Source organism: Oryx dammah, unplaced genomic scaffold (assembly GCF_014754425.2).
Source record: "Oryx dammah isolate SB20612 unplaced genomic scaffold, SCBI_Odam_1.1 HiC_scaffold_12, whole genome shotgun sequence".
Lineage (NCBI taxonomy): Eukaryota > Metazoa > Chordata > Mammalia > Artiodactyla > Bovidae > Oryx > Oryx dammah.
This window is the reverse complement of record NW_024070196.1, coordinates 3767084-3791252: the sequence shown is the minus strand read 5'-3', so window position 1 is coordinate 3791252 and position 24169 is coordinate 3767084.

The window sequence follows — 24169 nt, the reverse complement described above, 5'->3', positions numbered from 1 at the left end:
ACTCTATAGATAAAGTAGACTTACTAAGATTTATCTTTATAACCCTTGCCTCTTAACTCTTGTCCCACAGTTCAAATTCTGTGTGTAGAATTTGGGTTCTTTTGAACCCATCCAGTGTTAAGGCAGGGTATTACAGGATGCTCGGGGCTAGTGCACTGGGATGACCCTGAGGGATGGGATGGGGAAGGAGGTGGGAGGGGGGTTCAGGATGGGAAACACATGTACATCCATGGCTGATTCATGTCAATGTATGGCAAAACCAATACAATATTGTAAAGAAATTAGCCTCCAATTAAAATAAATAAATAAATAAAAGAAAAACAAAAAAAAAACTTAACAAAATGACTGGGTTTTGGTAAGAAATGATCTGCATGAATCTCTTGATGGCACTAGGAATGGGAAATTTTCCAGGACTTTTGCTTTGACTTGGTGACTAAACACAGACAGACTTTCTCCAATATGGGAAATATTGAGAAATTTGGATTTTCACAGTTTAGGAAAACCTCTTTTTCTTCGTTAAAAAAGAATTTTTTTTTCGAAATACTCTGATGAAACAAGAATATCAAGCGATTATCTGTGAGTTTGTTTTTATGTTTTACTGGTTCATAGCCTGAAGCAAGTTTAGATGTCGGACACATTTTTGTTATGATTGGGGGGAATTAAGAAGGTCTTTGTGAATGATGTCATATTTGAGGCAAAGCTGTACAAATAGATTTCAGTGGTCTGTGTGTCTGCACAAGTCAGGGCAGAGTGGTTGAAATCCATGGGATGTGTTTGGAGACTGACAAGCAGTTTAAATTGCTTGGTGTCAGAAGAGCTGAGATGCATGTACACAAAACCCAGGATGAAATCGAGAATATTGGATGGATTTTGAACAAGCAGGTGACATGGTCAGATCATGATCACACTAAGGATTTTCTGGTAAAAGCACGTAAGATGGAGCAAAATAGTGGGCCAAAGGGGCAGGAAGAGTTGAAAGGTGTCCTTATGGTGGACGCAAGAGTGGTTGAAGGGAATGAAAAAGAGAGCACACTGATTGTAGAACATTGCAGAATTAGACTCAACTGCATGTGAGTTGATCATTTATTGACTGTGGGGGTCAATTAAATGAGGAGGAGGTGAAGAGGACACCAAGGTTTTGAACCTGAGGGCACGGAGGGCATAGAGTTATTCAAGATACAGGAACATTAAAGGGAGAAGCTGATTTCAATGGAAAGATGATTTCTCTTTGAGCATGCTGAATTATTGGTGCTCGAGGACGTCCAAGTGAAGTCATCTAGCAGCCAGTTGGAGCTGTGGGATTAGGTATGGGGACAGTAGATGGGGTAAGGTGGCAGAAATGTGGTTGTCTTCCTCATACAGGAGTGATTGATATGGATACAGTGTGATAGTAAACTTTGGCTAGAGAAAAACGAGTGGATAGAAACTAAGAATGCTGCTAAACATCTTACTGTACACAGGGATAGCTTTCCCCCTTTTCATAGCATAACCCTTATCTGGCTTAAATGTCAGTGTTTATGAGGTTGGGAAACTTGTGCTAATGCTTTCTTCTTCCTTAGTGGTTCACCTGTCTGGATGATTTGTGATGCCTGGCTAGCCCTCATTTATACACCCTGACATGGTTAAGGCTAAGCTCATCTCCTCGGTGTGTGCCAAAGTATGACTTTATAGCTCAGAGAGGGTCGTGCTAGGCCAGCACTCTGTCCTTGCCTGTGAGATCTGTTCTCTAGCAGTATGTTACAAACGTTGAAATTGTGCTTGGTGTGCAAACAGCAAAGACGGGACATAAGACTTACTTAAGAAACAAAATCGAATGGCTGAACTTTATCCCTTCTCTCACCCCCCATAAACATACTAGAGTCAGCCTACACTATCACTAGCCTTTTAATCATTAAAAACAATTAAACAAGAATGAGCAGGAAACAGACCCCATTCTCCTTCCTGCCTTAAGCCTATAAAACTACAGTGCATTTGGGATCAAGTATTTTGCATTTTATGGCCAGTTCAGTTTTCTGTAGAATAGAAACATCAAGCACCTTTATATAATTTAATGTTATGCATTGTCCATGTTTGGCTGATAACTGGAGCATGTTTACCTTTCCCCACATATCTGAATAGAGAAGGAACAGCTGTCGTTACCTCCTTGTATTCTGAAATGTTCTTTTGTAGTTATCGGTATCATCTTCATAGGTCTGCAAGCTGCTTGTTTCCATAGTAACCATGGAAACTTCTCTAAAAGGTGACCTTTCTTTTCAGTAAATTAGAATTTCTTGCTTTTGTACTCTGTACTCTTCTTTCTTTTCTTTCTTTAAACAAAGTCCTTGGTTTGAGAATGAAAGTATCAGGTTGAGGGGTGGCACACATTAAATGAAATGTGTGTTTAACCTATGAGAAATACATATGGGCTTCCTCTGTATTATATAGCTCTCTAAGCTTACTTTGAATCTATGCAGTGTAATGAACTAAGTAGAACATCCAAGTGTTCAGTCCATTTGGGACAATGAACATTATTATGGTCAATGTTTTTGTACCTAAGTGTGTGTGTTCAGTCACTCGGTTGGGTCTGACTCTTTGTGGCCCCATGGACTGTAACCTGCCGGGCTCTTCTGCCCATGGATTTTTCCAGGCAAGAATGCTGGAGTGGGTGCCATTTCCTGCTTCAGAAGATCTTCCTGAACCAGGGATCAAAACTATGTCCCTTGGGTCTCCGGCATTATCAGGTGGGTTCTTTACTGGTAGTGCCACCTAGGAAGCCCTATTATACCTAAGGTCCCTGGACAGATCCTATATTTTTACGGATGAGGAGGATAAGGCTTGTCTTATATAAAGTCTCCTTATATGAGGAAGGGAGCTTGACTTGCTTGGTCAAGAGCTTTTAACTTTTTGAAAGAGCAGGGATTTGAACTCATGCAACCTGGAAACACTGAAGGCTCTCAATCACAGGCTGACACCTTGCTCTTGAAACGCAGTGAGACAGATTACACTGGATGGTTCACGATGGTCTGTTTCCTTGGTCCTAAGGTTTCCTCATTGTCCCACTAACTGGCAAACCCAACGTTTTGTTTGGATTTCTTCTTTCTATCTGTGTCTTCCAGTATTTGGCGTTGTTGATGTTATTGAGTACCCCTCCTTCATGAAACCTTCCTTCTGACTGTTACTGCCAATTCTTCCACATCTTTCTCCATCAGATTTTTCCTAACCAAAGTTCTGTTATCACACTACATCCATATTAACTACTCCTTGGTGGCTCAGTGGTGAAGAATCTGCCTGCAACACAGGAGACTCGAGTCTGATTCCTGATTTAGGAATCTGATTTCTGGAAAAGGGAATGGCAACCCACTCCAATATTCTTGCCTGGAGGATCCCATGGACAGAGGAGCCTGGCAGGCTACAGTCCATGGGGTCAAAAAGAGTTGGACATGACTGAGCAAATAGCATTTTCACTTTCACTTTGTGAAAAAGAAAATCACATTTTTGCCTCCTTACTCCTCTCTACTGTCCCAATCTCTAATCCCACAGTTTCAACTGGCTGCTAGATGACTTCACTTGGACATCCTCAAGCATCACTAATTTAAGCATGTTCAAAGAGAAATCGTCTTTCCATTGAAACCACCTACTCCCTTTAACATTTTTATATCTGTGAGTAACTGTGTCCTCCAAGGCACCAGGTTCAAAACCTTGGTGTTCTCTCCAGCTTCTCATTTAATTGTCCCCCACAGTCAATAAACGATCAACTCACACACAGTCAAATCAAGTCAAAATCTGCAATATTCTGCAGTCACTATTCTGTCTTCCATTCCCTTCAACCACTTGTGCGTCCACCGTGAGGACACCTTCCCACTCTTCCTGCCCCTTCAGCTCACTATTCCAGTCTGTTTTATGGGCTTTATTAGAATATCTTTCATTTGATCATGATCTGACCATGTCACCTGCTTGTTCAAAATCCATCCATATTCTTGATTTCATCTTGGGTTTTGTGCTTGTGCATCTCAGCTCTTCTGACACCAAGCAAATTAAACTGCTTGTCAATCTCCAAACACGTCCCTTGAATTTCATCCCTTGTGGCTTGACTCGTGCAGACACACAGACTGTTGAAATCTATTTGTCAAGCTCTGCCTCAAATATAACATCATTCACAAAGACCTTGTTAATTCCCATCCCCACAAACTTTTGGTCCTTACAGTTTCCCCATCATCCTCATGCTATTTTGTGTCTGGGTTATACCACTTTTCCTGCTCTATGTGCTTATAATTTTTGTTAATTTTTTCTTGGTCCTCCTTCCTTCCTCTTAGCTTGTGAACCTTCTGTACTCAGCTCAGTACCGTTACCTCTCCAGCACTAGGACAGTGCATGAAACAGAGCAGGAACTCGGTAACTGTTGCTCAGCCGGCCGCAGCAATGCTGACGGGAAACCTGCGTATGGAAAGGATGACTGCCTCTGATTTCCTGGTGCTTCTGGAGAGCCCCCTGCAATGCGTCATTCCCCACTGGCACATATCTGACATCTCGCCCATGTCACCATACCACAATTTCTTTTTTCTGCTTAGAAGCCAAGGAAATCCTAGAGATACCTGTTGACATATACCCGAGGCTTCATCTAGTAAAGATCAGTCTGGTTGGAATGCAGACAAGGCAGAAGTCCACTTGAGAAAAGCAGAACAAGAAAACTGGAAAGTCCCTGTCAGCGAGAGGTGCCCACTGCTGTGAGCTACTGAACCATGTACACATTCCCAAGATAGTGCAAAGTTTTACAGCATTGTACTCTGCTTCCTCCCTTCACAGCTTTTCAGGTGACTCCTTTTAGTCCTTAACTCAAAAAAGTCCTCTAACCTCAGTAAGACCAACAAGCCATTGATGTCCTTTTAAAATAAACTAGTTTTAGAGCAGTTTTGAGTCCAGAGCAACATTAAGTGGATGATACATGTTTTTTTTTTTTTTTAAATATACTTCCTGCCCCTATACATGCATAGCTTCCACAATTATCAATATCCTCCAGCAGAGTGGTACATTTGTTACAATGGATAAACTTACACATTACAATCATTATACAATTAGAATGCTGTAACATTCCAGGGGTTTGGACAAATGTATAATGATATACATTCATCATTATAATATCATTTTATTGCCCTAAAATTCCTCTGTGCTCTGCCTATTCATCTCCCTGCCTTCAACCTCTGGCAACCACTGATCTTTTTACTGTTTCCCTGTTTTTGCTTTTTCCACAATTTCATACAATTGGGATAAAAAAGTAGGTCGCCTTTTCAGACTGGCTTCGTTCACTTAGTAATATGCACTTAAGTTTCCTCCATGTCATTTCATGGTTTGACAGCTTATTTTTAAATTTGTAGGATAATATTTCACAGCCTGGAAGTAGCACAGTTCATGATTCTTTCTCCTGCTGAAGGACGTCTTGGTTGCTTCCAAGACTTGGCAATTTCTAATAAATGTACTATAAATATCCACACGTAGGTTTTTGTGTAGACATGTTTGTTTTTGGCTTCTTTGGGTAAATGCACAAGGGGTGCAAGTGCTGATTTGTATGGTAGGAAAACGTTCAGTTGTATAAGAAACTTTCAAACTATGTTCCACATTGGTCATACCATTATACATTCCCATCAACAATGAATGAGAGTTCTGGTTGCTCCATATCCTTACCAGCATTTGATATTATTTGTGCTCCATATCTTGGCCGTTCTAACAGGTATATAGTGACATCTTAGTGTTGCTTTAATTTGTGTTTCATTGATGACTTATGATATAGAGTATCTTTCCACATGTTTAATGTATGCATCTCTTCTTTTGTGAGATGTTTATTAAGATTTCGGCTCATTTAAAAAATACTTCTATTTGTTAATGTATCACATTGATTGATATCTGTATATAGAACTGTCTTTTCATCCCAAGGATAAACCCTACATGATCAGCATGGTTTGTGATCCTTTTAATGTATTGTTGAATTTGGTTTGCTGATATTTTGCTGAGGATTTTGCATCTATGTTCCATGATGATATTGAATTTTCTTTCTTCCTTTTTTTTTTTTTGGTATCTTTTTCTGGTTTTGGTATCAGGATAATGCTGGCCTTTCAGAATGAGTTCAAAAATGTATTCCTCTTCAATATTTTGGAATAGCTAGAGAGGATAGGTGTTAACTCTTTTTGAAATGTTTGGGAGAATCAGCAATTATTCCTTCAAATAATTTTTCTGTCCCTCTCTCTTTCTTATTATTTTTTCCCTATAATGCAAATGCTTGGTGTTGTCCCCGAGGTGTGTTAAACTATTCTCACTTTAAAAAATTCTTATTTAATTTTTCTGCTTAAACGGGTGATTTCCATGACTGTCTTCCATTTTGCTGATTTGTTACTCTGTAGCTGCTGTTTTTGTTATTTTGTATCACCTAATCTGGGCTTCTTAGGTGGTGCTAGTGGTAAAGAATCCACCTGCCAGTGCAGGAGACATAGAGATGCGCTGGTTGGGGAAGATCCTCTGGAGAAAGGCATGGCCACCCACTGCATTATTCTTGCCTGGAGTATCCCATGAACAGAGGAGCCTGGTGGGCTACAGTCCACAGGGTCACAGAGAGTTGACACAGCTGAGCACACAGCACACAGCACATCACCTAATTTACTGTTGATTCCTTCTAGTGTATTTTTAAGTTTAAATAATTGTATTTTTCAGTGCTGTTTGATTCTTCCTTATAGTTTCTCTTTGTTGAAATTCTCACTATATTTATCCATTTTTCTCCCAAGTTTGGTAAGCATCTTTATGATCGTTATCTTGGACCCTTTATCAGCTTGATTACATGTGTCTGCTGCATCTAGTTTGCTTTTGGAGGTTTTATTTTGTTTCTTTGTTTGGAACGTATTACTCTGTCTCCTCATTTTGGATAATTCCCTGTGTTTCTTTCTATGTATTAGGTATGTAGGCCACATTTCCCAATCTTGGAGAAGTTACCTTATGTAAGAGATGTCCTGTGGGGCCCTGTAACACGCTTTCCCTGGCTACCAGAGCTGTGCACTCTAGATGTGCCCCTATGTGGATCGTGTGGGCTCTTCTGTTGTGTGTGTTAAGTCACTTCAGTCATGTCTGACTCTTTGGGGCCCCATGGACTGTATCCTGCCAGGCTCCTCTGTCCATGGGATTCTCCAGGCAAGAATACTGGAGGGGGTAGCTGTTTCCTCCTCCAGGGGATCTTTCTGACCCAGGATCCAATCTGGGTTTCCTGCACTGGTGGGTGGAGCCAAGTCCTAAGGCTACTGCCGGCCTGCTGGTGGGAAGGGGCTGGGTCCTGGGGTGGTCTAGCTGGGGGACTCGAGGCTAGTGCCAGCCTGCTGGTGAGCTGGTAAGCTCTTGGCCTTAATAAGGTAAAGGAAGACTCCAAAATGGCACCTGCCATCCCCAGTGTGCTTGTGGTAAATAAGTTCACCCAAATGGTTTTCTCTAGCATCTGTGTCTCCAGGGAATATTCCAGTTGCTTTTTGCTTCTCTAGGAGATTCTCCAAGGTCAACAAGTGGTTCTGACCCAGGCTCGTTTTATTTATTTATTTATTTATTTATTTGTCTTTTCATGTTTGATTTATTTCACTTAGCATAATGTTTTTAAGATTCATCCATGTTGTAGAAGTATTAGAAGTTCGTTCCTTTTATCAGTTCAGTTCAGTTCAGTCACTCAGTCGTGTCTGACTCTTTGCAACTCCATGGACTGCAGCACACCAGGCCCCCCGTCCATCACCAACTCCCAGAGCTTGCGCAAACTCATGTCCATCGAGTCGGTGATGCCATCCAACCAGCTCATCCTCTGTCATCCCCTTCTCCTCCCACCTTCAATCTTTCCCAGCATCAGGGTCTTTTCCAATAAGTTCTTTGTATCAGATGGCCAGAGTATTGGAGCTTCAGCTTCAGTATCAATCCTTCCAATGAATATGCGGGATTGATTTCCTTTAGGATGGATTGATTGGATCTCCTTTCAGTCCAAGGAACTCGTAAGAGTTTTCTTCAACACCACAGCTCAAAAGCATCAATTCTTTGGTGCTCAACTTTTTTTTTTTTTTATTTTTACTTTATTTTGCTTTACAATATTGTATTGGTTTTGCCATACATTGACATGAATCAGCCACGGGTGTATATGAGTTCCCAATCCTGAACCCCCCTCCCACCTCCCACCCCATATCATCTCTCTGGATCATCCCCAAGAACCAGGCACAAGCATCCTGTATCCTTTATGGAACATAGACTGGTGATTCGTTTCTTACCTGATAGTATACATGTTTCAATGCCATTCTCCCAAATCATCCCACCCTCTCCCTCTCCCACAGAGTCTAAAAGTTCATTCTATACATCTGTGTCTCTTTTGCTGTCTCGCATAGAGGGTTATCATTACCATCTTTCTAAATTCCATGTGTATGTGTTAGTATACTGTATTGGTGTTTTTCTTTCTGGCTTACTTCACTCTGTATAATAGCCTCCAGTTTCATCCACCTCATTAGAACTGATTCAAATGTATTCTTTTTAATGGCTGAGTAATACTCCATTGTGTATATGTACCACAGCTTTCTTATCCATTCATCTGCTGATGGACATCTAGGTTGTTTCCATGTCTTGGCTATTATAAACAGTGCTGCGGTGAACATTGGAGTACACGTGTCTCTTTCAATTCTGGTTTCCTCAGTGTGTATACCCAGCAGTGGGATTGCTGGGTCATAAGGCAGTTCTATTTCCAGTTTTTTAAGAAATCTCCACACTGTTCTCCATAGTGGCTGTACTAGTTTGTATTCCCACCAACAGTGTAAGAGGGTTCCCTTTTCTCCACACCCTCTCCAGCATTTATTGCTTGTAGACTTTTGGAGCACTGCCATTCTGACTGGTGTGAAATGGTACCTCATTGTGGTTTTGATTTGCATTTCTCTGATAATGAGTGATGTTGAGCATCTTTTCATGTGTTTGTTAGCCATCTGTATGTCTTCTTTGGAGAAATGTCTACTTAGTTCTTTGGCCCATTTTTTGATTGTGTCATTTATTTTTCTGGACTTGAGCTGCATAAGTTGCTTGTATATTTTTGAGATTAGTTGTTTGTCAGTTGCTTCATTTGCTATTATTTTCTCCCATTCAGAAGGCTGTCTTTTCACCTTGCTTATATTTTCCTTTGTTGTGCAGAAGCTTTTAATTTTAACTAGATCCCATTTGTTTATTTTTGCTTTTATTTCCAGTATTCTGGGAGGTGGATCATAGAGGGTCCTGCTGTGATTTATGTCGGAGAGTGTTTTGCCTATGTTCTCCTCTAGGAGTTTTATAATTTCTTGTCTTACCTTTAGATCTTTAATCCATTTTGAGTTTATTTTTGTGTATGATGTTAGAAAGTGATCTAGTTTCATTCTTTTACAAGTGGTTGACCAGTTTTCCCAGCACCATTTGTTAAAGAGATTGTCTTTAATCCATTGTATATTCTTGCCTCCTTTGTCAAAGATAAAGTGTCCATAGGTGTGTGGATTTATCTCTGGGCTTTCTATTTTGTTCCATTGATCTATATTTCTGTCTTTGTGCCAGTACCATACTGTCTTGATGACTGTGGCTTTGTAGTAGAGATTGAAGTCAGGCAGGTTGATTCCTCCAGTTCCATTCTTCTTTCTCAAGATTGCTTTGGCTATTTGAGGTTTTTTGTATTTCCATAAATTGTGAAATTATTTGTTCTAGCTGTGTGAAAATACCATTGGTAACTTGATAGGGATTGCATTGAATCTGTAGATTGCTTTGGGTAGTATACTCATTTTCACTATATTGATTCTTCCAATCCACGAACATGGTATATTTCTCCATCTATTAGTGTCCTCTTTGATTTCTTTCATCAGTGTTTTATAATTTTCTATATATAGGTCTTTAGTTTCTTTAGGTAGGTATATTCCTAAGTATTTTATTCTTTTCGTTGCAATGGTGAATGGAATTGTTTCCTTAATTTCTCTTTCTATTTTCTCATTATTAGTGTATAGGAATGCAAGGGATTTCTGTGTGTTGATTTTATATCCTGCAACTTTACTATATTCATTGATTAGCTCTAGTAATTTTCTGGTGGAGTCTTTAGGGTTTTCTATGTAGAGGATCATGTCATCTGCAAACAGTGAGAGTTTTACTTCTTCTTTTCCAATTTGGATTCCTTTTATTTCTTTTTCTGCTCTGATTGCTGTGGCCAAAACTTCCAGAACTATGTTGAATAGTAGTGGTGATAGTGGGCACCCTTGTCTTGTTCCTGACTTTAGGGGAAATGGTTTCAATTTTTCACCATTGAGGATAATGTTTGCTGTGGGTATGTCATATATAGCTTTTATTATGTTGAGGTATGTTCCTTCTATTCCTGCTATCTGGAGAGTTTTAATCATAAATGGATGTTGAATCTTGTCAAAGGCCTTCTCTGCATCTATTGAGGTCATATGGCTTTCACTTTTCAATTTGTTAATGTGGTGAATTACACTGATTGATTTGCAGATGTTGAAGAATCCTTGCATCCCTGGGATAAAGCCCACTTGGTCATGGTGTATGATCTTTTTAATATGTTGTTGGATTCTGATTGCTAGAATTTTGTTAAGGATTTTTGCATCTATGTTCATCAGTGATATTGGCCTGTAATTTTCTTTTTTTGTGGCAGCTTTGTCAAGTTTTGGTATTAGGGTGATGGTGGCCTCATAGTATGAGTTTGGAAGTTTCCCTTCCTCTGCAACTTTCTGGAAGAGTTTAAGTAGGATAGGTGGTAGCTTTTCTCTAAATTTTTGGTAGAATTCAGCTGTGAAGCCGTCTGGTCCTGGGCTTTTGTTTGCTGGAAGACTTCTGATTACAGTTTCATTTTCCATGCTTGTGATGGGTCTATTAAGATTTTCTATTTCTTCCTGGTTCAGTTTTGGAAAATTGTACTTTTCTAAGAATTTGTCCATTTCTTCCAAGTTGTCCATTTTATTGGCATATAATTGCTGATAGTAGTCTCTTATGATCCTTTGTATTTCTATGTTGTCTGCTGTGATCTCTCCCTTTTCATTTCTAATTTTATTGATTTGATTTTTCTCCCTTTGTTTCTTGATGAGTCTGGCTAATGGTTTGTCAATTTTATTTATCCTTTCAAAGAGCCAGCTTTTGGCTTTGTTGATTTTTGCTATGGTCTCTTTGTTTCTTTTGCATTTATTTCTGCCCTAATTTTAAAGATTTCTTTCCTTCTACTAACCCTGGGGTTCTCCATTTCTTCCTTTTCTAGTTGCTTTAGGTGTAGAGTTAGGTTATTTATTTGACTTTCTCTTGTTTCTTGAGGTATGCCTGTATTGCTATGAACTTTCCTCTTAGCACTGCTTTTATAGTGTCCCACAGGTTTGTGGTTGTTGTGTTTTCATTTTCATACATTTCTATGCATATTTTGATTTCTGTGATTTGTTGGTTATTCAGAAGCATGTTGTTCAGCCTCCATATGTTGGAATTTTTAGTAGTTTTTCTCCTGTAATTGAGATCTAATCTTAATGTATTATGGTCAGAAAAGATGCTTAGAATGATTTCAATTTTTTTGAATTTATCAAGGTTAGATTTATGGCTCAGGATGTGATCTATCCTGGAGAAGGTTCCTTGAGCACTTGAGAAAAAGGTGAAATTCATTGTTTTGGGGTGAAATGTCCTATAGATATCAATTAGGTCTAACTGGTCTAATGTATCATTTAAAGTTTGTATTTCTTTGTTAATTTTCTGTTTAGTTGATCTGTCCATAGATGTGAGTGGGGTATTAATGTCTCCCACTATTATTGTGTTATTGTTAATTTCCCCTTCATACTTGTTAGCATTTGTCTTACATATTGTGGTGCTCCTATGTTGGGTGCATATATATTTATAATTGTTATATCTTCTTCTTGGATTGATCCTTTAATCATTATGTAGTGGCCTTCTTTGTCTCTTTGCACAGCCTTTGTTTTAAAGTCTATTTTATCGGATATGAGTATTGCTACTCCTGCTTTCTTTTGGTCTCTATTTGCATGGAATATCTTTTTCCAGCCTTTCACTTTCAGTCTGTATGTGTCCCTTGTTTTGAGGTGGGTCTCTTGTAGGCAGCATGTACAGGGGTCTTGTTTTCGTATCCATTCAGCCAGTCTTTGCCTTTTGGTTGGGGCATTCAACCCATTTACGTTTAAGGTAATTATTGATAAGTATGATCCCATTGCCATTTACTTTATTGTTTTGGGTTCGGGTTTATACACCCTTTTTGTTTTTCCTGTCTAGAGAATATCCTTTAGCATTTGTTGGAGAGCTGGTTTGGTGGTGCTGAATTCTCTCAGCTTTTGCTTGTCTGTAAAGCTTTTGATTTCTCCTTCATATTTGAAGGAGATCCTTGCTGGGTACAGTAATCTGGGCTGTAGGTTATTTTCTTTCATCACTTTAAGTATGTCTTGCCATTCCCTCCTGGCCTGAAGCGTTTCTATTGAAAGATCTACAGTTATTCTTATGGGAATCCCCTTGGGTGTTATTTGTTGTTTTTCCCTTGCTGCTTTTAATAGTTGTTCTTTGTGTTTGATCTTTGTTAATTTGATTAATATATGTCTTGGGATGTTTCGCCTTGGGTTTATCCTGTTTGGAACTCTCTGGGTTTCTTGGACTTGGGTGATTATTTCCTTCCCCATTTTAGGGAATTTTTCAACTATTATCTCCTCAAGTATTTCCTCATGGTCTTTCTTTTTGTCTTCTTCTTCTGGGACTCCTATAATTAGAATGTTGGAACGTTTCATATTGTCCCAGAGGTCTTTTGAGATTGTCCTCATTTCTTTTAATTTGTTCTTTTTTCTTCTCTGATTAATTTATTTCTACCATTCTATCTTCTATTTCACTAATCCATCTTCTGCCTCTGATATTCTACTATTTGTTGCCTCCAGAGTGTTTCTGATCTCATTTATTGCATTGTTCATTATATATTGACTCTTTTTTATTTCTTCTAGGTCCTTGTTGAACCTTTCTTGCATCTTCTCAGTCCTTGTCTCCCGGCTATTTATCTGTGATGCCGTTTTGATTTCAAGATTTTGGATCATTTTCACTATCATTATTCAGAATTCTTTCTCAGGTAGATTCCCTATCTCTTCCTCTTTCGTTTGGTTTGGTGGGCGTTTATCCTGTTCCTTTACCTGCTGGGTATTCCTCTGTCTCTTCCTCTTGGTTATATTGCTGCGTTTGGGGTGGCCTTTCTGTATTCTAGGAATTTGTAGAATTCTCTTTATTATGGAGTTTCCTTGCTGTGGGTGGGATTGTATCTGTGGCTTGTCAAGGTTTCTTGGTTAGGGAAGCTTGTGTCGGAGTTCTGGTGGGTGGAGCTGGATTTTTTCTCTCTGGAGTGCAATGAAGTGTCCAGTAATGAGTTATGAGACGTCTGTGGTTTTGGAGTAACTTGAACTGCCTGTATATTAAATCTCAGGATTGTGTTCCTGCATTGCTGGAGAATTTGCGTGGTATGTCTGCTCTGGAACTTGTTGGCCCTTGGGTGGTGCTTGGTTTCAGTGTAGGTATGGAGGCGTTTGATCAGCTCCTATTGATTAATGTTCCCTGGATTCAGGAGTTCTCTGATGTTCTCAGGATTTGGACTTAAGCCTCCTGCTTCTGGTTTTCAGTTTTATTTTTACAGTAGCCTTAAGACTTCTCCATCTATACAGCACCACTGATAAAACATCTAGGTTAAAGATGAAAAGTTTCTCCACATTGAGGGACACCCAGAGAGGTTCACTGAGTTACATGGAGAAGAGAAGAGTGAGGGGGTAGTTAGAGGTGACTGGAATGAGATGAGGTGGGATCAAAAGAGGAAAGAGCAAGCTAGGCAGTAATCACTTCCTTATGAGCACTCCACAGTCTGGACCACTCAGAGATGTTCACGGAGTTATACAGGGAAGAGGAGAGGGAGGAAGTAGACAGAGGTGGCCAGGAGGATAAAAGAGGGAAATGAAAAGGAGAGAGACAGATCCAGCCAATAACCAGTTCCCTAAGTGTTCTCCGCTGTCTGGAACACACAGAGATTCACAGAGTTGGGTAGAGAAGAGAACGGGGAGGGAGGAGACAGAGGCAACCTGGTGGAGAAAAAGAGTCCAAAGGAGGACAGAGTGGTCAAGCCAGTAATCTCACTCTGAGGTAAAATTGGGTACTGAAGATTGGGTTTTTAAATGTACAAAATTGACAACAAATACCAAAAAGCAAAGATTAAAAATCTAGAGTAGAGGTTGGATTTTCAAAAATACAATATTAAAGAAAAAAAGAAGAAGAAAAAAGTGACAAGAATTATTAAAAAACAACAACAACCACACACAAAATATATATATACAGTGTTTGCTTTAAAAATAGGATCTTTTTTTTTGAAAAGTGATAGTAGGTTATTAAATTAAAATTAAAGGAGAAATAGAGGACTTAAAAATTTTAAAAAGTTAAAAAAAAGGAGAAGAAAAAGAAAAGAGAAAACAATCAACAACATCAACAACAAAAAATGGTCGTAAAAATAGTAAAGATATTTCTGGGACTTTCTATGGTGTTGTGGCCAGTGTAGGGTCAGTTCCAAGGCGGTTCCCTCTGTTTAGCTTCTTCTGTTTGCTGGTCTCTTCAGTGTCTGATTTCCACCCTGACGCAAGGGGGGTGGTGGTAGACACTTTTTTTTTTTTTTTTTAAGGCTCACTTGTTCAGTTGCGCTGTGGCTAGGGAGGGATGCTGCAAACAAATAACTGGTGTGTGCTCTCAGTGTCTCAGCCATGCTGGGCATGCCCCTGCACACGGCGCACACCGCTCAGGCTCTATGTTGCTCTGCCGGGAACCGTCTGAGGCTGGCCCTAGGCTGCATGCATCTCCCTGGTCTAAGCTGCTCAGGCTCAGCTCTCAAGTAGCCCTCAGAGGCTCAGATTTGGTTGGGCCTGCGTTTTGTGCCCTTCCCAGGACCGAGTAGCTCAGGTGTTTGGTGAGCGCGGTTGCTGCAACTTATCGCCTTTCTCTGCTGCTCAGTTTTCTGGGTGTACCGCTGGTGCCCCTTGTCAGGCAGATGGTGACTGTCCAGAACCCCAAGAAGTCTTAGTTAGCAAAGAAGCCTGCTTGCAGTTTGATAGGTAAAGTCTCTCTGGGGCTGCAGTTGCCCCCTTCCAGCTCTTACGGCTCTGGCTGCCTGTCACCGGTGGGGGATGGTCTGCAGCCGGCTATTTCTGTTCTGTCCTTTGTTCTGTGCGTGGTCCTGGTGGTGTCTTATGTTCGAGCTTTTTGCGTGGTAGCTATCCCACAGTCTGGTATGCTAGCCCAATTTAGTTCACTCTGGTTACATTCAGGGCATTCCGGCCCGATTCTTAAAAAGCACTGCAGCCCGCGCCTCCCTGCCCAGCCCCCACTTGCTAGTGGTGGATGCAGGTGTCTGCGCTGCTTCTCCGCTGGAGGAGTTACCATTGGGCTTGTAATCTGTTGGTTTTAATTATTTATTTATTTTTCTTCCCTGTTATGTTGCCCTCTGTGCTTTCAAGGCTCGCCACAGACTCGGCAGTGAGAGTGTTTCCTGGTGTTTGGAAACCTCTCTTTTTAAGACTCCCTTCCTGGGACAGGACCCCTTTCCTGGGATGGAGCTCCCTCCCTACCTCCTTTTTCTCTTTTTTCATCTTTTATATTTTTCCTACCTGTTTTTGAAGACAATGATCTGCTTTTCTGGGTGCCTGATGTCCTCTGCCAGCATTCAGAAGTTGTTTTGTAGAATTTACTCAGCGTTGAAATGTTCTTTGGATGAATTTGTGGAGGAGAAAGTGGTCTCCCCGTCCTATTCCTCCGCCATCTTAGGACCACGCCCCCCACCCGGGCTCGTTTTAAATCACTACTTTTGTGCTGGGACCTGAAGCCTGTGTAATTCTGCACATGCTCTTTAAGAGTGGAGGCTGTGTTTCCTTCAGCCCTCTGGCTCTCCTGTACTCAAGCCCTGCTGGCCTTCAAAGCCAGACATTCTGGGGGCTCATCTTCCTGGGGCAGTACTTCCTGACCAGCGATCCCAATGTGAGGCTAACACTCCTTGCTACTTGGGGAGAGTCCCTGCAATTATGATCATCCTTCTGTTTGTGGGTCACCAACACAGGGGTATGTGTCTTGACTATACCGCACCTCCACCTCTCCTACCTGACTCACAGTATATCTCTAGTTATGGAAAATTTTTTCTACTAGTATTCATGTTGTTTTCAAAATCAGTTGCTCTGTAGATACTTGTAATTCTGATGAGCCTGTGGGAAGAGGGGAGCTCAGGGTCTTCCTACACTGCCATATTGGCCACACCTCTTCTTACTAACTTTTGAGTTGTTCAGGCAAGGGACTGAGCCAGCTGAGAGCACTTCCCTTGTCTCCACAGTAGATCTGTCAGGAAGATTAGATGCACATGGAAGGCTCTCCATCACTGCGTTATTCCTGGAGGAGCTGTTTCCTAAGTTGTCCAGTTTTAATAGTTCTTTGTATATTTTGGATAGCAATCCATTACCACATGTGTTTTTGTAAATAGTTTCTCTGAGTCTGTGGCTTGTATTCTCTTTTCATTCTCTTGACACTGTCTTTTGCAGGGTAGAATTTTTAATTTTAATGAAGTCCAGCTTATCATTTTTTTCATGAATTTTATCTTTAGTATTACGTTTTAGAAATTATATACATAGCCAAACCCATCTAGGTTTTTCTAGTAGGTTCTCTTCTAGGAGTTTTATAGTCCACTTTGAGTTAATTTTTGTGAAGGGTGTAAGGCCTATGTCTAGATTCTCTTTCTGTCTCTTTTTTGCATATAGATGTTCAACTGTTTCAGCACCATTAGTTAAAAATAATAGTGCATTGCCTTCGTTCTTTTGTCGGAGATCAGTTGACTATATTTATAAGGGTCGGTTTCTTGGCTCTCTGTTCTGTTCCATTGACCTATTTGTCTACGCCATTGCCAGTACCCTACTGTCTTGATTAATAGTAAGTCTTGAAGTCTGGTAATATGAGTCCTCCAACTTTGTTCTCCTTGAATATTGCATTCACTATTCTGAATCTCTTGACCTTCCATGTAGATTTTAGAATCTGCTTGTTGACATCACAAAATGACTTGATATTTTGATGGGAATTGCATTGTTGCTACAGTTCAATTTGGGAAGAATTGACATCTTGATAATATGAATTTTCTTATCTACAAACATGGACTAACTTTATTTATTTCTTGATAATTTTGTTCATCAGAGGTTTATAATTTTCCTCATATAAATTGTATACATATTTTGTTAGACTTATACCTAAGTATTTCATTTTGGGGGTGTTTATGTAAATGCTGCTGCTGCTGCTAAGTCACTTCAGTCGTCTCCGACTCTGTGCGACCCCACAGACGGCAGCCCACCAGGCTCCCCCATCCCTGGGGTTCTCCAGGCGAGAACACTGGAGTGGGTTGCCATTTCCTTTTCCCATGCATGGAAGTGAAAAATGAAAGCGAAGTCACTCAGTCATATCCGACTCTTAGCGACCTCATGGACTATAGCCTACCAGGCTCCTCCATCCATAGGATTTTCCAGGCAAGAGTACTGGAGTGGGGTGCCATTGCCTTCTCCATTGCATTTCAAATGTTAAATTCCACTTGTTTATTGCTGATACCCTTTTGTCTGTTAACTTTGTATCCAATATCTTGTTACAATTGCTTCCTAGTTCCAGGAGTTTTTTGTTGATTTATTTTCAGATGCCTTACACAAGCCATGTTATTCCCAATTTGTACACAATTCATTTCCTTTTCTTGTCTTACTGAATCAGCTAGAACTTCCAAGTATGATGTTGAAAAGGAGTGATGAGAAGGGGCATCCTTGCCTTGTACCTAATCTTGGTGAGAAAGTTTTAAGTTTTCGTTCTTAGGCATGATGCTAGCTGTAGGTCTTTTTTAGAAAATCTGTCAAGCGGAGGAAGTTTCCCTATATTCCTAGTTAATTGAGAGTTTTTATCATGATTAAGTGTTCAGTTTTTGTCAGTTGCTCTTTATGCATCTATTGCTATAATCATGTAATTTCTTTTCTTTTTAACCAATGGATACAATGGGTTGCGCTCATTGATTTTTTGTAAATCTTTATTGCGTTTTTTACAGTATTGTTTCTGTTTCATGTTTTGGCTTTTTGGCTGTGAGTCCTGTGGGATCTTAGTTCCCAGTCAGGCATCAAGCCCATATACCCTGCCCTGGAAGGCATTCTCAACCACCAGACTACCAGGAAATCCCTGCACTAATTAATTTATCCAGCCCTGCCCACCTTGGGTAAATCTCACTTGGTAATGGTGTATAATTATCTTTATACATTGTTGGATTTCTTGCTAATATTTTGTTAAGGATTTTTACTTCTATGTTCATGAGAGATATTGGTATTCATCACCTGATCTGTAGTTTTCTTGTAATGTTTTTTCTGCTTTGGGTAAATGGGTAATCCTCACTGTGTAGTAAGTCAGAGTGTTCCCTCTGCTTCTATATTCTGAAAGAGATTGTAGAGAATTGGTATAATTTCTTCCTTTAAACGTTTTGTAGAATTCACCAGGGAACTCATCTGAACCCAGTGCTTTCATTTTGGAAGATTATTAATTACTCATTCACTTTCTTAGCAGACATAAGCCTATTCAGAGCATTTATTTCTTTGTGTATGAGTTTTGGTAAATTGTATCTTTCAAGGAATTGGTCCATTTTATCTATGTTATCAAATTTGAGGGCATAGAGTTGCTCATGCATTTATTCATTATTTTTTCAACATCCATAGGATCTGTAGTTATATCTTTTTATTTCTGTTATTAGTAATTTATGTCTTCTCTGTTTCTTAATTAGTCTGGCTTGTGCCTTACCAATTGATCTTTTCAAAGAACTAAATTGATTTGTTGATTTTATCTATTGATCTCCTATTTTCAATTTCATTGACTTCTGCTCTAATTCTTAATGTTTCTTTTATTTTGCTCACTTTGGATTTAATTTACTCTTCTTTTTCTATTTTCCTAAAGTGGATGATTTACCATGCCTGACCTGGCTTCCTTTCTGTTATGAGTTTAATTGTGTCCTCCTAAAATTCATATGGTGAAATCCTTACCACAGTTTCTCAGGATGTGGCCTTAATTGGATCATTGCAGACGTAATCCAATTAAAATGATGTCATTATTATGGGCCCTAATTCAGCATGACAGATGTCCTTATAAAAAGGGACAGTCTGGGTATAGACAGCTACAGGGGGAGTGCTGCATAGACCTGAAGCTGGCCACCTACATGCCAAGGAGTGAGACCTGGGACAGATCCCTTCCTCACACCGGTGAGAAAGTCACCACGGTTTCAGACTGCTGGCCTCTGTGAAACACTGTATTTCTGTTGTTGAAGCCACCCAGTTTCTGGTATTTTGTTATGGGAGCTCCAAGAAACTAATATACCTTACTACCAGCAGAGATGCCACTGTCTGTCATTATTACCCCACAAATCCCTTACCCTCATATACCTTTATCATAGTCGTCTTGTTAGCACCTAACCCTAACCCTTTCCCTACCATCCTAGTTAAATCTAATCATTGTTGTTTAGTTGTTAAGTCGTGTCTGATTCTTCTGCACCCCCCATAGACTGTAGTCCACCTGGCTTCTCTGTTCATGGAATTTTCCAGGCAAGAATACTGGAGTGTGTTGTCATTTCCTTCTCCAGGGGATTTTCCCAACCCAGGGATCAAATCTGCATTGGCAGGCAGATTCCTTACCACTGAACCACCTGGGAAGTCAAAATCTAATTATTGGGTTGGCCAAAAAGTTTGTTTGGATTTTTTTTTTTTTCATTCGGAAAGACCCAAGCAAACGTTTTGGCCAACCCCATATTTGTCTACTCCGGGCCTGATCGTATGGCAAAACACCATGGGAGCAAAACACCATGCCTGCTGGTCTCACTTGTAATCCAGGTTAGCTAACCCCAAGTGGACCCTTGGTGATGTCCAGCTTCCACACTACATCTCACTGGTGTCCACTGTCTCTTCCACACCCTAAATGACCACTACAGACCTTGTGTTCTCTTTTCAACCTTCTACCTTCTCAACCTTGCTGCCTAGCTCACTGAGTAAATGAAAGCAGTTTAAAGACCTGCTGTGTGCTCACCACCACATGCACCCACTCAACTGTATATGTGTCAAGACATTCAGCTTTCTCTCTTGTTTATAGATGCATCATCTGTGTCCTGTCTTCAGCCTGCTCTTCCCTTTAGGCACCATATTCTACCCCTTCTTGCCTGTTTCAGAACATTGTTTCAGTGATTATCCCTGGCATCTTTCTCCTCAGCCTTATTATGGGCTGAGTTGTGTACTCCCTAAATTCACACGTGAAGTTCTAACCCCCGGTGCCTTGGAGTGTGACTGAAGGTAAGATCACTAAAGAGGTAACTGCGTCAAAATGAGGTCATTATGTTTTACCCTAATCCAGTGTGACTGGTGCCCTTTTAAGAAGAAGAGATGAAGACACAGACACGCACAGAGGAAAGGCAACGTGATGACACAAGGCGAAAGCAACCGCCTTCACATCGAGTAGGTATGCTTTCGAGGAGACCCGTGCTGCCGACACTGCAGAACCCTGGCCTCCAGAGCTGTGAGGAAATGCATCTCTGCTGTTTGAGCCTCTCAGCCTGTGGCACTTTGTTATGGCAGCCCCAGAAAAAAGAACACCTGCTTACAAGCATGCTGTAATCTCTCTCACCTTAAATAACCCAACCCTCTCGGTTCTTCATCTCCTTCCAGCTACTTCCCCAGTTTTTTGCAGAAAACTTGGAGCTTTCCCTATTGGCTCTCCACTCTTCTCCATTTCTTTTCTACTCCAGTTTTCTCCAAGCACTGGAGTGTCTGTTCTTTTCTCTTCATACTTATTCCTTATGTGAATCAATAATAGTCTCATGACTCTTAAATATCATCCAGAGTTATCAACAGCTCAGTTCATCTCTCCAGGTACATCCAGAATCTGAATTCCACCACTCTGGTCCAATCTTTCTTCTTCTGTCACCAGAATTATTGCAGCTGCTGCCTAACCTTCATGCTTCTGCTCTTGCCTATGCCAGAGCCTATCCCTTTCATTTTAACATCAATACAGTGAAAATGTTGATCCCTTAAAACTATGTGAACTCGTATAACTACTTGCCTTAAGATTTCTCCAGTGGCTTCTTATATTACTCAAAGTAAAACTCAGCCTTTTAGGCTCTAGAATCTTCTCCCTCAGTTCCTGAATCCATTACTTTCCTGGCAAATCATTTTCCTTACTTCATCCTCACTCACTCAGCTCCAGCCATGCTATTTTCCTTACAGCTTAAAGGGTCTGGGAACTCTCTTACCTTGGGTTCTTTGCACCTGCTAATCTCTCTGATTGGAATGCTCTTTCCATGAGAGGTAGCCTTTATATTGCATTCACAATGGATCTAATCTATTCCAATAGACTTGTAGACATGAAAATGCTTTGCAGATATGAACACATTTCATCCACGTTTGTTTTTTTTTTCCAGTTCTCTGCTCAATCTTCTCTTTGCCAGAAAGGTCCTTTTGGACTTCTTATACTATACAAAAAAGTAGCCCCTACCAATCTGCCTCCTGTATCCTACTATTTTCTTTACTATACCTCTACCCTTAGCTATATCATGATTAGTTGTGAGATATATTTACTTGTTTGTGTTTTTATATATTTTCTGTCATTGGAATATTTGTAAATGTTATGAGGCCAGGAATTTTATTAGTTTACTGCTTGTTGAGTCTTTGACTGATTAACTGAATTTTATACTTGGTGCTACCTACAAATTAACTTGGAATCTACAACTAGGTCTCCTTGTTTTCTCCTGTGGCCCAACCATGCATGTGCCTGCCAGGTCCTATGGTATGAAGAGGGGCTGGAAGAGGTTTGGAAAAACGTTTAAGCCCCTCCTCTCAAAGAACTTTTTATTAGGCTACTAGAAATGTTCTACAGTCAACACAACACAACACAACACAACACAGTGCTCGTGTTGGATGGAGTGAAGGGTGGATCGCAGTGAGCTCACACAGTCAGGCGCGACCTCTATAAGGAAGAGAATTCTGGTTCTGGTCTTGAAGTATTTGGCAGAATCTCAGTGTGAGCAGTGACACAGAGGTGGGAAAAAGGCCAAGGTTTCAAGACCATATCTGTTTAAATGTTTGGGTGTAATCACATATATATTTAACTACTATTTGGTCCAGCCTGAAAGACAAAGAATACACACATATACATATTTCCAAAATAACATACAAGTTTATTCCATGTTTTATAACTTTTAATAGCTAACAACAGCTTAGCACCACCTTTTTGAAACAAATCACATCCAATTTTACTGAATTTGTTTCCTGAACTGTAAAATAGGCATAATAATGCCAACTTCATCAAGTTAGTACAACTTCATGGGTTCATTTCTGGCTCTACTGCTTTCTAGCTATGTGACCTTGGATGAGAAGCTAAGTGTCTCTGTGCCTTGGTTTCCTCATATGTGAGATGCAGGGAATAATAATAGGTATCTCATAGAGTTGTTTTATGAAGTCAGTGAATAAATAGATGTAAGGAGCTAGGTCAGAGGCTCTGTACAAAGTCAGGCTCTGTAAAAGCTGCCTACCACCATTACTGTTGTGTGAGGATGAGTTATGATAGCACCTGTGAAAGTGATTTGTCACATTGCACAAATGTAGGAGGAGCTTCGATTCTGTATGTATGGATGTATGCAATTTCGATCCTTGACACAGTACTGAGTAGGGGCTTCCCTGGTGGCTCAGATGGTAAAGAATCTGCCTGCAATGCAGGAGACCCTGGTTTGATCCTTGGGTTGACAAGATCCCCTGGAGAAGGGCATGGCAACCCACTCCAGTATTCTTACTTGGAGAATCCCATGGACTGAGGGGTCTGGCAGGCTACAGTACATGCAATCCACAGAATCCAGGATAGTACAAGGTAGCAGAGTAGAAGGACATGCACTCATCTTCTCTTCAAGAACAACAAAATAGCAACTAGCTCTTGAACAGCCACCAACAGAAGGATGTTGGAATCCACCAAAAATTGATACCCCACAACCAAGGATGAAGGAAAAGCTTCAACAAGACAGTAGGGGGGGTGTGCAATCATTTTAAAATCAAATCCCATACCTGCCAGGTAGGCCCCCCACAAACTGGAGAACAATAACATCAAAGAAGTTCTTGCACTGTTGTGAAGGTTCTAGGCCCCATATCAGATTTCCCAAACTGGGAATTCAGCAAAGGGAATCCCCAGTGAGTCTGACTTTGAAGGACAATGGGATTTGATTACAGAACTTCCAGAGGACTGGGGTAAGTAGAGACTCTTGGAGGGCACAAAAAATTCTTATGTGCAGCAGGACCCAGGGATGGAGCAGTGACCCCACAAGATATTGACACAGATCTGCCTGTAAGTGTTTGAGGGTCTCCTGCAGAAGCATGAATGCGAAGGGTCTGCCCCAGGGACAGGGGAACTGGCAACAGCAGTCCTGGGAGATGTGTGCTGGCATAAGTCTTTTTTGAAGATCATCAATAGCCCTACCATAGAGCCTGTACACTCTAGAACTGGGTCTCCTTAGGCCAAACAACTAACAGGGAAGGGGCACAGCCCCACCAATCAGCAGAAAATTGGATTAAAGGTTTACTAAGCATGGCCTTGCCCACGAGAGAGAGACCTAGTTTTCCCCACAGCCAGTCTCCCCCCATCAGGAAGCTTGCACAAACTTTTTATCCTCATCCATCAGAGGGCAGACAGAAGAAGTGAGAGCTATAATTCCACAGTCTCCAGAACAGAAACCACAATCACAGAAAGCTAACCAAAATGATCTCATGGATCACAGTCTTGTGTAACTCGGTGAAGCTATGAGCCATGCCATGCAGGGCCACCAAGACAGAAGGGTCATGGTAGAGAGTTCTGACAAAACGTGGTCCACTGGAGAAGGGAATGGCAAACCACTCCAGTATTTTCTCCTTGAGAATCCCATGAACAGTATGAAGAGGCAAAAAGATGACACCAGAAGATGAGCTCCCTAGGTTGGAAGGTGTCCAATAGACTTCTGGGGAAGAGGGAGAAATAGCTCCAGAAAAAGTGAAGAGGCTGGGCCAAAGCAGAAACAATGCTTAGCTGTGGATGTGTCTGGTAGTGAAAGTAAAATCTGATACTGTAAAGGACAATATTGCATAAGAACCTGGAATGTCAGGTC